At 32.8% G+C, this 16,325-nt stretch overlaps 1 protein-coding gene across 1 annotated transcript in view; it reads right to left on the bottom strand.

The window, feature by feature from the left end:
• Positions 1-11,993, bottom strand: part of LOC120201596 (two-component response regulator-like PRR73) — a 29,898-nt gene extending 17,905 nt beyond the window's left edge. The window contains 1 exon segment of the mRNA XM_039202183.1: positions 11,742-11,993. The gene's annotated coding sequence lies outside the window, so the exon portion shown is untranslated.
• Positions 11,994-16,325: the final 4,332 nt, after the last annotated feature.

The raw sequence follows: 16,325 nt of genomic DNA, 5'->3' as shown, positions 1-16,325 counted from the left end.
GCGTCTTTGGACAACTTGAGAGATGAAACCATTGGTGTGGGCATTGGATAGGCATTGTTCATCTATACTTTGTCTAACAACTTCATAATATACTTTTTTTTGGCTTAGAAATATGCTATCTCCCACATATTTGACATCAATTCCAAGAAAGAAACTGAGTTGTCCCAAGTCTTTAAGAGAAAATTTCTCACCAAGTAAACTAACCACTTCTTCCACTTTACAAGCCATATCTCTAGTAACAATTATGTCATCCACATATACTAGTACATAGACAACAAATCCTTCCATTCTCATTACAAACAATGAACAATCAACAAGTGAGCCTTCAAAGCCAATGTGTAGTAAGTGTTCCTTAAACTTGGCATACCAGTTACGAGGAGCTCGCCTTAGGCCATACAAAGCTCGATTTAGTTTGCATACTAGAAGAGTTTCATCTGAGTCTCACTTTTCAAACCCCTGAGGCTGTTGCATATAGACATCTTCCTGCAAATCACCATTCAAGAATGCATTGTTTATGTCCACTTGTCTCAAACACCATCTCTTTTATACATATATAGCAAGAATAACGTTAATTGTGGAGGACTTAGCTACTGGACTAAATGTGTCTTGAAAATCTTGTCCATGAATCTGAGAAAAACCCTTTGCCACTAATCTGGCTTTGTACCGTTGTAGGGACCCACCAGCATTTCATTTTACCCTAAACAACCATTTACAGCCAATTCGAGATCTGCCCTCAGGGAGTTTAACCAATGTACATGTATTATTTCTTACTAAAGCATCATATTCTTCTTGAACAACCATCTTCCACTTAGTAGATTGAAGTGCAATATAAATCAAGTATGGTTCTTCCTCCTTATCACTTTGTGTACTAATATACACTTTCGGTTTGAAAATTCCTCTCTTGCTGTGAGTTATCATAGGATGTCTGGATACAATCTTGGAGCTGAAAGTAGCATCCAAGTCTGGCTGATTGTTTTATGTTACCTCTTGTTGTTCAACCATAACATCATTCTCAGCTGTGACATTTTGACTAGGATCAATACCTTCCTCTTCAGCAGACTGATTCATCGATCCATAATCTGGTACAATGTTCATAGATCCTTGACTGTCAACTTGGGTTGGGCTACTCATAGACTGTTGAATATTAAACTGGGGATTTTGACCTTCATTCATGCAATCATCAGCCCGAGCACATTTTATGAGCACCATTGATGACTGCTAGCTTTTGAGAAGACATTTGTCCCATGTCAAATATTTTTTTACTGCCTCCTGCAAAAGGAAAGTAATTTTCATCAAATATAACATGCCTTGAAATATAAAATTTCCCACTTGGTGCCACGCATTGATAGCCTTTGTGATGAGCTCTATATCCAAGGAAAGTGCATGGTTGAGACCTAAAGTCCAACTTATGCTGTTGAAAGACTCGAAGATGTAGAAAACACCAACACCCAAAAACTCGCATAAACCTATAGTAAGGTTGTTTGTTGTAGAGTGTTTTAAATGGTGATTTGCCATGCAGAACCTTAGTAGGCAGTCGGTTTATAAGATACACATCCGTGCTTACAGCATAGGACTAGAAACACAATGGTAACGATGCCTGAGCCATTAAGACTAAAGCTGACTCAATAATGTGCTGATGCTGATGCTTACGCTCAACAACACTGTTTTGTTCTGAAGTATGAGGGCATGAGAACCGATGATGAACTCCCATATTAGCCAGCATCACTGATAATGGTCTGTACTCTCCACCCCATTCAGTCTGAAGTTCCTTAATTTTAGCCTCAAACTATGTTTTAACAAATGCTTGAAACAACTGAAATGCATGCAACGTTTGATCTTTAGTCTTAAGCAAGTACACACTAATGAGACATAATATCAGAATCCATTGAAAATTATGTGAAAAGGTCCCCATCGATCAGAAAATACAAGCTGAAATGGCTTATCATACAATGTTGTGGACTCATGAAATAGTATTTTGTGGCTTTTTCCCATTCGACAAGTTACAAAACTTGTACTTTCTTTATTAAACGACGAGGCAAAATCAACTCCAATTTGTTTACATACTTACATCAATGGAACATGAGCATGATGCCGCAAGTTATACCTGTCTATGTTAGTGGCTACATTCAATTCTATAGAACTCGAGTTATTATTACAATGTATATGATCAATAGCAAACTGATACAACCCAACAGTTTCCCATTCTTGCAACAACACCTCACTAGTCTTCTCATCTTTCACCAAGCAATGGTTGGCATGAAATTCAAAAAACACCCCATCCTCTCTAGAAAACTTGTAGACAGACAAAAGGTTTTTAGTAACAGCAGGAACATGCAGTAGATTGTTAATAAAAAGAGCTCGATACTTGGTTTGAATGAGAGAAGAACCGGTTTTAGATATACCAAGAATTTGACCATTACCCACAATTAATTTACCTGGTCCAGAATAGTCAGACCCGTTGATCAACTTGGAACCATCTGGAGTGACATGGTGAGTCGCTCCTGAGTCAATAACCCACTTATCCGAGCTAGAGGATAATGAAGGACTCTGTATTGAAGCACAACCATTATTGTTGCAGGTATAGCACTCACTATCAAGACCTGCTGCTTGAGCATTGAAAGACTCATGTTTAGCTGCCAAGACTCCAGAAAACGATTGGTTAAATCGGTGCCAACACCGATCCACCGATTGACCAACTTTTCCACATAATTGACATTGAATCCTTGCTCTTCCACGACCTCGAGTACTAGATCTGCCACGAGAATACTGTTATTGGGCTCTTTCACCTCCAGAGTATTGATGATCAGTGGATCGATCAGAATACTTCTCTTGATTGGTGTTTTGAACATGCACAACATTAGCACTAAGAAGCAGTTGAGACTGAACTTGAAAACTCTTGAGTTGGGCTTCTGCATTAATCAATACCGACTGAACTCCATCCAATGTAAAGGCATATTTGCTTGTTGTGATAACAACAACAAAAGGTTGAAACTCAAACGAGAGTCCATTCAAGATCGTGGCAATCTGATCAATGTCAGATATAACACTGCCACAGGCTACTAATGCATCACAAACTTCCTTGATCGAGGTGAGATATGAACACATGCTCTCATCTCCTTTCTTAATCGATCGCAATTTGCAATGTAAACTCATTATACTAATAGTAGAATGATTGGAAAAGAACTAAGGATTGTGGCCCATACCACAGCAGCAGTTTTAGCACCAACAAATTGTGGAAGAATATGATCACTGATGGTGGAGAGTAACCAATAAGCTAAGGCACTGTCTTGTGCCACAAACATATCATATTCTTCATTGATCACAAGATTGCAATCAGCATCAAGAATTTTCTCAGATGGAGAACTAAGCTCACCAGTGAGCAATCTTTCAAGCCGGTGACTTCGAACTGTTAAAAGAACCTGTTGCTTCCATCAAAGAAAATTCATCTCATCAAGCATGATATTTATTTGTTTATTGGTAAACATCTTGCCAGGCCAAAATGAATCTGCAATACCAAGAATGTTTCCAAACCACCAAAAGCCATAACACCAGAATGTTGCTAGGTAGTAACGCACAGAAGAAAAAACGAGCTATCCCAGAACCAACTGAGCAAATGATACCATAATGGAAAACCTCATTGAAAAATGGAAATGAAAATGTAAACTGAGTATTATTATTTCTGTGTTTACAAGCAATCTCTTCCTCCTTTTTTATACAAATAAAGCTTTGCATAACAATCATAACAGAAAGTTGTTATCTTCTTAACTGCACGCTAACTAACTTGCTGAGATGGTGTATACTCATGCTAAGTCGATAAATCACACGGTGTAATTCATCCAATACCTCTAGACGATATATGACAGCTACCTCATAGTGCAACCATGGAGTCATTCTTTCTCCACTTCATAGAAACATCTTTTACGTGTAGTTGTATGGATTAGAATATTTGTTTTTCTATACAGGTATTACACTAAAGCATTATTTAATAGGATTGCTTCCACCATCGGATGCGTGGTTAGGGTCAACTACAATACAAGTAAAAGAGAGTGCAAGGTTAGTAGTTATGATAGACCTGAACAAGTCGTTGCTACCTACCATAGGAATAGATGGATTTATACAAAAATTAAAATATAAGGGCCTGCAACTTATTTGTTTCCACTGCAGCATATATGGACATACCAAGAAACAATGTGGGAAGGCGAATCAACAAAAAGATAACAGCTCTAAAGAAGACATAAATGAGAAGCACCAATGACAATCGCAACAAATGGTATATGATATAGAAGAACAATAGGAAGTGGATACTTATGGTCACTGGATTATAGCATAAACTAGGAGACGTCGACCAAAAAAGATATCAACACCTACAACGTAAACCAGAACAAGAATGAGACAACTAGGGACTACAGATTTGTTGTTCTAAATGAAGAAAGAACTGGAACTGACCTAGACAATCAACATGATGACATAGTTAGAACTTCTAGTGATGGAAATAACCAACGAAGAAAATGAAAGCAAGTAGTGGAGCATGGGATGATGGATAAGAAACATGATCGAGCTGAGCCAAGAGTGTCCTTGAAGGCTACAAAGTGGATGGCAAGAAAGACTGAGTGAACTAGAATTGAAGAAACATACATTCACACCTTCGGTTAAAGATCAGGGATACAATAGTAGGATCTAAGAAGTAGAGAAACCACACTAAGCAATGGAACCAATGTTAGAAGATCATGAAAGGAGGACAAGTGGACAAATACATGGGAACATCAGTTTTACCAATAAGAGAGGGGCAGATTCCAGAAGTTACAATCCTCAATCCAACAATTAAAGGAGGAAGGTGTGAAGTAATTACAGTACTAGAGAAAGATAACAATGTGAAGGGAGATATCAAAAATATAAAAAATAAGAGTTGGAGGACCTATAAGGATGTACAAAGAGCAGGAAACAATACAACTTATGACCCCCTGACAAACAAATAATAAAGGATTGGGTGGAGTCAATGTCTAAACGTCTTGATGCATTGCTTACTTCAAATAGCAGAGCTAGAGTTGAGGGCACCAGCGAACTTGAAAAACCCAATGAAAGCATAATGATAGAGACACCGAGGAGCAATACAAACAGCTCTGTTGAGTTGATCGATGTCATAGTGTGAAAGGGCACTATCCTATAAGTTCGGCTCAATAGCTATACATTATACTCTCTTGCAACCAATGACGGAGTCAGGATTCCAACTTAAGGAGACAAAATATAATTAATCATAGAAAATGAGGGCAAAGTATAACTAACCATAGAAATTGGGAGGGTCAAAATAAACTAAAATTTGAAACCTTAACTTAATATTTTTCCCATTTAGTTTTTTAATAATAAAAAAATTGAGGGAGGGACAGTGGCCCCCCAGAGCATAAGGTGGCTCCGTCCCTGCTTGCAACTATGGTAATAGCATTGTTTTAGAATTGCCAAAGAACGACAAGCTCATCATTCAGAAGAATATTTAAGGAAGTGATCCAAAGAAATAAGCCAAAAATGGTGGTACTACTGGAAACCCGAGTCAGTAAACACAAAGTTGATAGAGTTCTCAAGTAGCTAGGCTTCGTAAATTCTTTTCAAATAGAAGCACAGGATTTAGTGGAGGAATATGGATTCTTTGGGGGAGAAGATATAGTTATAGAGCTACTCCAAGTTGTAAACCAATTTGTACATGGTCATTGTCCGAATAAACAAAACAGAGACCGGGTAATGTTAACAATAGTTTATGCAAGTTCACAAGTGGAAAAAAGGAAATTGCTATGGGATAACTTAAACGTATGGACTCGGGAAACAAGGAAGCATAGATTTTATAAGGTGAATTCAATGCAATACCATGATGCGATGAAATGAAGGGAGGTGCATCTAGAGGTTTCAAAGTAAGCAAGGCTTTTGCAGACTTTATGTTCGACATGGGCTTACAAGACATCGATTCATGTGACCCGAGTTCACGTGGAGAATAGGAAACCTACACCAATGAATGAATAGATGCTTAACCAGTGACACTTGGTTTAGATTATATTTGAACTTCTTTATAGTGCAGTTGGATAGGATAGGCTCCAACTACTGACCAATTCTTCTCCATTCAAAGACCACGGGAAGTGCACCCTTTAACCGCCCATTCAGATTTATAGTAGCTTGGATCGAGAACCCATTGTTCAAAGACTTTCTATAAGGAAACTGGAATGACAACTTAGATGTGATGTCGAACCTAGAAGCATTCAAATCAAAAGTATAGATTTGGAACAAGGAGATTTTCGGCCATATAGTTAATAAAAAAGATCATGGCACGACAGAGAAGAATCAAGAGATCCCTAAACCATGCATATTCAGAAATCTTAGTCGACCTCGAAAAACAACTGAAATTGGAACTCGACATCGTACTAGAAAGGATGAGAGTTTATGGTTCCATAAGACAAGGGGTAAATGAATTCTGCATGGCGACAAAAAAACCAAAATTTTCCATTCATCCACTATAAAAATACATAGAAGAAACATGGTGACAACCCTCAAAAACTCGGATGGAACATGGTGCTCATACCAGGAAGAACTAAAGAAGGTGGCGATCGAGTTGTATAGGAAAATTTTCATAGTTCTAACGTACCAGGCACAAATACAGAGTAAACTGTGACTTTCCAAACATTGGAACAAGCAGGATGAAGGCACACGTAGCATCAATTTTAGACGAGGAAATTAAAGGAGTGATATTCGAGATGAACCCATGGAAAGCACCAGGAGTCGATTGTATGCATGCAATCTTCTACCAGCGGAATTGGCAAACCGTGGGGAAATCGGTTTGTCAGTTTGTGAGAGAATTATTTAATAGAGCATCGTTAAAGGAGAGCCTGAATCAAACCTAACTAATCTTGTTACCAAAAGCCAATGTACCAGAGAATTTGAGTCAATTCGCAAATAGGCTTGTGCTCAGTGTTGTATAAAGCAGTGACAAAGATAATGGTGAACCGCATCAAACCACTTCTGATAGACGTGATCTCTCACGCACAAGTATGCTTTGTCCTCGGACATTCCATAACTGATAACACATTATAAACCAAAAAGAAATCCACTCGATGCAGGAAAAACAAGGGAGTAAAGGATAGGTGGCGGTTAAGATCGACCTAGAGAAGGCATACAACAGATTAGAATGGTCATTATGATATACTACAGGATATTGGGATCCCACTTAAATGAAACGAATGATCATGCAGTGTGTTTCTTCAATCTCTTCACAAATATATCAGAACGACTCAATGACGATACCTTTTAAACCAACTAGAGGCATTAGGCAAGTTGACCCAATATAACCTTATTTGTTTGTAATGTGCACGCAACGACTAGCTCAAGCAATAAACTGTGGAGTAAAGGCCGGACAAAGCCATTCAAGTTATCAAAAGAGAGACCAGAAATTTTACACCTATTCTTTGCAGATGATATGATTCTCTTCGCAAAGGCCTCAATCGACCAGTTAAATGTAATCCAAAAAGTTCTAGAAAAAATTTGTGTGGTATCTGGACAAAGAGTGAGCATCGAGAAAACCAATATATTCTTCTCACATAACGTTCCATTATAGTTAAGAAAAATATCAGTGGTATATTCGACTTCAAGGAAGTTCTTGACCTGAGGAAATACCTTGGGTTCCAATTCTACATGGCAAAGGAACAAAGGAGACTTGGTGCAAAAGGAACAAGACAAATTAACTATATGAAAGGTGAAACATCTATCTTTAACAGGTCAGATCACAATGGCTAAGGCCGTTCTGACAGCTATACCGTCATACACCAATGCAATCAACCGTACTATCTAAAGGAGTATGTTCTGAGATCGAACGACTAATCAGGAAGTTTATATGGGGTCAAACGGAGACAAAGGTGGAATTAAACTTATTAAATGGAATACAATGTGCAAGCCAAACCCAACCAGAGGATTGGAATTGAAAAAAAGTGTACAACCGAATGAAACATTTATGATAAAGGTGGCTTTCCAGCTAATTAGGAAGAATGGTCAACTTTAGGTTCGATTACTGTGAGCTAAGTACAAATGTAAAAATGCTGTGCTGGAAACACTAAAAAATAGCAAATTGGTCGAAGTTATGTGGAGGCTTGGAAAGAATCTGGGAGACATCAAGGAAAGGAATTATCTGGAACACATGCAACGGTAAGAGCGTCAACTTTTGGAAGGTCTCATGGATTAGAAAAGCAGGTCCTTTGATAAATCACGTTCATAATTCAGTAGCACGAAGACTAGAAATAAGGTCAATACCTGAGATGGTAAACGGAGATGGCGAATGGAAATGAAATGACTTTGAAACGATACTCACATATACAATCTTAGTAAATATAGCAGCAGTAAAACTATCACTACCGACACTCCATGAGGACACCAGGGTGGGAAGGGAGACACGATAGAAAGTTTATGATCAAAACTACTTATGAAGTACGAACTGATCAAGTGAGTGCGGAGAAAGAACCAATATGGAAAGCGATTTCAAGATACAAAGGCCTGTCGAGAATCAAAACATTAATATGGATTGTAGCCCATGAAGCGCTGCTGACGAAGGAGAAACTTTGCAAGCACTTAACGAATTATGCAAGATGTACGAACTGTAACAACGAAGAGGAAGATGTTGACCATATCTTAAGACACTACCAGACAACGAAAGCAATACGGATGGTTCTTATAAAGGATAAAAGGTGGATGAAGTTCTTCACTATGAACCTTAGAGACTGGATATATACGAACCGAATGAACCCAACACATTTTGTAAAGGAATGGGTAGACTGGGACATCATGTTTGGAACCGTCATATGGAACCTATGGTTGCAAAGGAATAAGCGCATATTTGATTCAGAAATGATAGCGAAGGAACCAGTAATTGAACGTAGTAGAAGACTGGTAGAGGAAACCAAGAGGGTCATACTAGCAACATGGGTCAACCGGTCGAGCTCAGACCAGCGCACAAAGGTAGAAACCCGATGGACCCCCCACCTCCGGGGTGGTTGAAGCTAAACACAAACGGTGCAGTCGATAGATCTAATGGTTTTGTATCCTGTGAAGGAGTAATAAGGGACGAGAATGGAAAGCGGAAAATCGGCTTTCACAAGGCAACTAAGGCATGCTCCGTCCTACAAGCGAAATTATGGGGAGTGCTCGAAGGTCTGAAGGTTGCATGGAAGCTTAGGACATGCAAACTGCTAATCGAAGTTGATAGAAAAGACATGTGCAAAGGGATAAAGACAGAACACTTAGGAACCTCAAGGCAACGCTCTGGATACACATTGGTGAAATGCTGCAATTGAAATGGGAAATAATTATCGTCTATGTAAATCGTGAAGGAAACGAAGTGGTAGATCGGATAGCCAAACTAAGCCGAATGAGAGACACAAGGTGCTGCATATTGCAAACGCCACTAGTAGCCTGCTACAAGTTAGTGTCGTTAAAGGAAGGCGGAGATGGGGTAGTTTAGATTAATTGTTTAGTTAGTTTCTTTAGTTACCAAAAAAATTGATATACTATTTTAGTACCACTTTAATAAAAAATATTTTATTAATAATAAAATATTATACTTTAAGTATTATAATAATATACTAAATTATACTATAATAATTTATTATATTATATTTGTATTTTGAATAATATATAATAAATTATTAATAAAATTATTTTTATTTATTAATTTCATAAAATAATATTATTAAATTATTAAATATACAAAATATATTTAATAATAATTTTTAAAATATGATATACTTATTTTATTTTAATATTATAATTTGAATATTATAATAATATTCTTATTTTAATAAGTAAAAGAATATAATTAATAAGATAATATTTTTATTTATTAAATAATTAATATTTATAAAATTTTTATTTTTAATAAAATATAATAGTCTTAATATTTTTATTTATAAAATTTTAAAAATGATATTTTAATAATAATATTAAAAAATTATATTAAATAAATTATTTCAATATTTTAAAAATAATAATATTAATTATTTTTAATAAATAATTATTTATTATATTTGATATTTATAATAACTAATTTAAAAAAATTAAAACTAGTGAAAAATGATTTACATGCATAATCCAAACACCCCAAACACCGTGAAATGATTTTTAGAATTTGTTTTTTAGGCAATGTAATTCCTTTTACATAATTTATTTTCTGGAATTTATTTTTCCTGAAACAAACGAACCCATGGATGTAGATTTTGATTCTGTTTGTTGCTTAATTAGGTTTGATTGTAATGTTTCATTTTGTTGTGAATTAAGTATTAATTATCTTTCGGAAGATGTGTGGTTAACTTTGACTTAAAAGAGCTAAACACGACGAATATAAAATTTTATGTTTAGAACAAATTTCTAAATTTATCTGTTTTTGTGTTTTTTTTCCAAAAAAAATTAATCCATTAAAAAAAGGATCAATCATTTTTCCTCGGTGGCTGGGAAAATTTCCTATTTGACCAAGGATCGAATCTGGGTCATAGGATTGATCCTTCGACTCTAAGATGGTATGGGATTTAATGAGTTCAAAATTTGGAATTCTCTTCAACGAGCTCTGTGTGTTCCTCATGAAGGAAAAAGAAGAAATCAGAAAAGGAGGCCTGGTAATATTTTCTGTTTTAGGAGAAATATAGATTTTCAGTTTTATTTTAAGCTCCTACCAGGGTTTACTATGATTGCGGCCGTCGCGGACGCTATTGCGGCCGTCGCGGATAACTCGGACAGCGACGAAACCGCTATATCGCTGCCGAAATCGCGGTCACGAACCGTTTTTTAAAACCCTGGCTCCGACTGCTGTTCCGAAGGAAGTTTGATTTGAGATGGAAGAAAGATTTTTTCTAAACAGTGTTATAAGGTAGTATACATTTAGAATATTTTTTAACTTACACACATCTTATACGTTTAAAAAGGCAACAGGCCATTTGATGGGTTGAAGGATTTTAGATTGCAGTACATTTTGTGTGTTTATTATTGACAAGTACTTGGAGGCAGATGAAAAGTTATGAGTAGCAAAGCAAAACAGCCTATGTTAGGATATACTTTTATTTCCTTCTCTCTAAATTATGTGTTAAAAGCAAAATAAAGAAGCCCAGAAACATAGGAAAGAAACCCAAGCTATTTCCATTCATAATTTTAGTTTTAAAAATTTCGAGAAAACTGAAATGTCAAAAATGTTAATTAAGCACTTGAGTCAAGAAACTTCAGTTTTTTGTTCTTCTGAAAAATATAAAACATTTTAAAAATAAAATAAAATAACAATTGCTTCACCTTTCATAAAATATGAATTAAACAACCAAAAAGACTTAAAATTTCGATTTTCCAAATTTCTCGCTCTCCACGAGTGGTAACAGAGCATAATTCTCGAATTTCACGTCAGTGAAGTTGAAAACATCACCAAATTTCTATGGTACCAAGAAAAAATTGAAAAATATATGCAGTTGTGATGAAGAAATAAAGCTGAAACATCGAAAAGTAAGCATATTCAAATAAATGCTTCAATTCCTTCTCCTTTTGCTCTTTTCTTCTCCCAAAAAAAATATATATAAACAAACAAGAACGTGTTTGAAGGAAAACAACTAAAAGATGGAATTCTAAACAACACAAGAAAAATGAAATTCAAGTGAAAACAGAAATCAGAGATTATGTAAACAGTTACAAGAACTGTGAAATTCCTGAGCATAAATATTTACAAAATTAAAACACAATGAACTCACAATTATTCGCGATTCGAACGAAGCTCGATTGAAACTGATCCTCGCTGCTCAGCCCATTCTCCCGATGGACGATATTTCTAAATCTTGTAACCACGAAAACAATTTAGAGGGGGGGAGAGCAACACTCGAAATCAAAGATTATATGGAAATATAGGGCTCTAAGAGATTAGATGGTGAAGAGGAGAAGAAATAGAGGTCTGAAAAAGGAAGATTTTGAGGGGGGAAAGATGCTTGACTGGTTGAGAAACAGCGAGAAGGTTGCAAGAGTGAGGAGGAAAAGAGGGAAAGACGATACGTCGAATAAAAAACTATTATTTGATCTGATGACGTGGCAACTACGTGGCTTAATAAGCGGTTCGAGTTCACTCCATCAGACCATGTGGGACCGGATCGATGACATGGCACCGAGATTTAAAGCCGGGCTGTGAATAGTTTTGGGGATTCACTGGATCGTTTAAAGTGACACGTGGCGCATTGTGCGATGAGTTAAAGATGCTTGGGTGGAATCTAAGGACGCTGTAAATACTGGACGATGTCGTTTTCGAAATCAAAGGTGACCACAGTATGGCTGGTTTACAACTAATGACGACAACTTTACGGCTATATGACGATAATACCCTCGATTGTTTTTTATTTTACGCGATTCGGTCTAGAGGTTTTGCCATGTCAGCAAGAAAATATCTTCACTGACTTGGCTGTCTTCCTTATCATGTTATGATTCGTATTTTTTTCCTTGGTACGTTTGGTCTAAATGATGCCAAAATATGAAGTAACTAATATATTCGAAAATTAATGTGATAAAAGAAATGTTAAAAGTTTAAGGGTAAATTACAAATTTTATTACTAAACTTTATCTGTCTCTTATTTAGCTAACTAAACTTTAAAAGTTTTCTATTTTTTCACTGAACTAAATACATTGAGATTTTGTGTCACTCGTCGTTAAATAGTTAACGACGTTAAACGACATTGTTTTGCATCTATATAAAAGCCCATTTATATCGTCGTTAGTGAAAAAATAACTGAGTGACAAAAAAAAGAACCAATGTATTAAATTATGAGAAAATTGAAAAGATTTGAAGTCCAATGAGTGAAAGAAGAAAGAATAAAATTCAGTTATCAAATTCGTAATTTACTCAAAGTTTTTTTTTTAAATAACTAGAAAATTTCATTCATCGAAAGTCATATCAACAAATGTCTTACCAATTACAAACTGAACAAATATAGTCGAGACTATCGAAAATAAAATATAACAATGATAGCTTAAAGATAGCCTATAAACAAAACTATTAACAAGTGAAGCAACGACATATAAATTGAACCCACCAACGACTCTTAGCATCAAACATGGATGAGAGAAAACTTGAAGAATAATAAAAAGGCCAACGGATAATGCGATCTCCCCTTAATAACAATCTCATCCGACACATATTACGATAACCAACAAACCGTCTTGTACAACCAAACAGAGAAACCATGCTACGGGAAAGCAACAACCATGCATTTAGGTTAAAAGTAATTCTATCTACAAGTGTGTGCGTATTATCAATGACTATTAAAAAACATGATTGATATTTTTAATATATTATTATTTTTATATTTACATAATTATCATGAATGTTTATTAAACAGCATAAATGCACATGAGTTACCCATAAAAAAAATGTACACAACTAATATTGTATTGCAAACACATCCTCTATCTCTATTATAACACCCTTTAGCTTACCGTGTACCAATTAATTGATAAATGTACATGTATATTTTTTATAATAAATGTACATATATCTTTTTCATTTCAATTGAAAAATCATTAATTAAATTAACTTTTTAAATATATTTTTATTATTTTTATATATCATATTGTGAGTGTGATAAAATTTGGGAAAACTACACGTCCAATATTTAAACTATTACTTTTGTTTCATTTTGGTCACTCAACTATTTTTTGTTTTAAAATCATATCTAACATTTAGTTTTGACTTCATTTTGGTCACCCACAGTTAAAAAATTAGTGGTGATGTTATGTGTCATCATAAGATAATATCACATCATCATTGAAAAAATGTGATGTCCACAGTTATGTTATTTTTTTAATGGTGGGTTACCAAATTAAACAAAAACTAAATTTTAGGTATGATTTTGAAACAAAAATAATTGGGTGATTAAAATAAAAAAGTTATAGTTAAGGTACTAAACATGTAGTTTTCCCTAAAATTTAACACATATTTTAGAGATATCTATAAGTATAATGTAGATAAACGGTGACTATATTACGTTGAAATGATCTTTTTGATCATTACAATTTCAAAAAATTATAAACTGATTATTAAACTTTCCAACCGTTACAAATGATCATTAAATTTTATCAAACTATTACAAAATGATCATAAACTTATTGAACTATTACATAATGGTCCTTAAATCTATCAAAATTTATTATTATTTTATAACGTGCATTAATATTTTATAACAATTCAAAAAGTTTGATGACTATTTTATAATTTCTATAATTTTAGACACCAAAAAAATTATTTCAATATAATGTTGTTGTTTTCTGTTGTTGTAACCATTTATTTACTTTACCCAAAATATAATGAATCAAAAAGAATTTACTTAATTCAAAATTGATTGCTATAATTTGTTAAAATGACTTAGCGAATTAAACTTCTAAATTATAATTTTTCAGATGATGAATCTTCTAATAAATAATAAAATTCATTAATTATTTTATTACTATTATTCATTGTACAATAATGAAAAATAAATATTATATTTATTAATTTTGTTAAGGTTTTTTGAAGGTATATCTACACTTTTTTATTTTAGTTATTTCAGACAAAAACTAAAAATATATACAAAATATTTTTTTATAAATTATATGTTTTCTGATTTTATACCTTATAAATATTTTTTCGAAACTCTTTCTATAAATAGTAAAATATTAGATAAATAAAAAAAAGTCATCTAATTTTGTTATTGGTCAAAATTAGTAATAGTCGATTTTCGCCAATAACAGTAAGAGGATCACCTTTCATCTCATTTAAAAATTTAATTTTTCAAGGAGCACATCATAATTAATCTATTTTAAGAATTTAATTATAATTATAATTTTAAAAATACTGAATGACTTGTTAATTTTTTTTCATTATCTTTTTCTTTCTTGGTCAATATTTTTAATTAACCTTATTTAACCAATTAGGTAGGACTCTTTGTATAAAATGTAAAACATTCAACCATTGAGCTATACTAGTCATTTGAATTAATTTGACCATATTTTTTATTTAACTTATATAATGGTATCATCACAAAATCAATATTTTTTGATTATTATAAAATTTTAAATATGAGGCATTTTAAATTATGACCGAAAATTTAGCCACTCAGCTATACTACGAATCTCTTTTTATTATATTAAACTTAATACTTACTTGTATCATTATTAAAATAAAAGACATTTTTTACTTTATTTAGAAATAAAAAAAATTAATAGTTTATATAATTTTATAAAATTTATATTAAAACATTCTAAAATATTATATTATAATATTACAAAAATATTTATTTGATTTTTAAAATATATTATTTATTTATTTAAAATAATATTATTTTTAAATTATCTATTTAATTTTAAATAATTTAAAATTTTGAGTAAACTACACGTTTAATACACAACTATCACTTTAATTTCATATAATATTATTTCAAATTAATAGGATAATTTAAAAATAATATTATTTCAAATAATTAATTAATATCATTTAAAAAATAAATAGATTGATTTAAAAAACTAAATAAATATTAAAAATATTTTTATAATATTATAAATATTCTTTTTTAGAATGATTCAATATAAATTTTATAAATATATATAATTATTTAAATATTTTTTAGTTTCAAATAAGGTGAAGATTTATTCTTTAATTTAATTATAAGTAAGTATTATGTTCAATATAATAAAAATAAATTCATAGTATAACTTAGTGGCTAAGATTTCTATCATCAATTTAAAGTACATCATATTTGAATTTTATAATCATCAAAAAAATATTATTTTTGTGGCGATACTATTATATAAATTAATTATGAAATGTGGTGAGATTAACTCAAATGACTAACATGGCTCAATTGCTTAATGTTTTACATTTCATACAAAAAAAACCTAGGTTCAATCCATTCTAGTAATAAGAATGATTTTTTTTTTTAATTTTATCTTCATAACTGGTAATGTGTCACCCTAAAAAATGAATTAAAAATATTGATGAAGAAAGAAAAAGATGATGTGAAAATTAAAATTAAAATTAAAAATTATTTTATATATATATATATAATTGACATGTCATATCACAATAATATTGTTAAAATTAATATTAAAATTAAATTCTTAAAATATATTAATCATATAGTGGTCTTTGAGTGTAACACCCCTTTTCTCATATTCGACGCTGAACACGAGTCAAGGATGTCACATAAATCTTATACATATATCTTTTTTGAAAATCAATAAAATTTTGATTCTTAAAAATCTGACATTTAGAATCAATCTAACTATAAATAATTTAATCACGAAAATTTGAAAAGTAACAT

Source organism: Hibiscus syriacus, unplaced genomic scaffold (assembly GCF_006381635.1).
Source record: "Hibiscus syriacus cultivar Baekdansim isolate YM2019G1 unplaced genomic scaffold, ASM638163v2 tig00007889_pilon, whole genome shotgun sequence".
NCBI classification, from domain to species: Eukaryota; Viridiplantae; Streptophyta; class Magnoliopsida; order Malvales; family Malvaceae; genus Hibiscus; species Hibiscus syriacus.
This window is presented reverse-complemented; position numbering and strand designations above follow the sequence as displayed.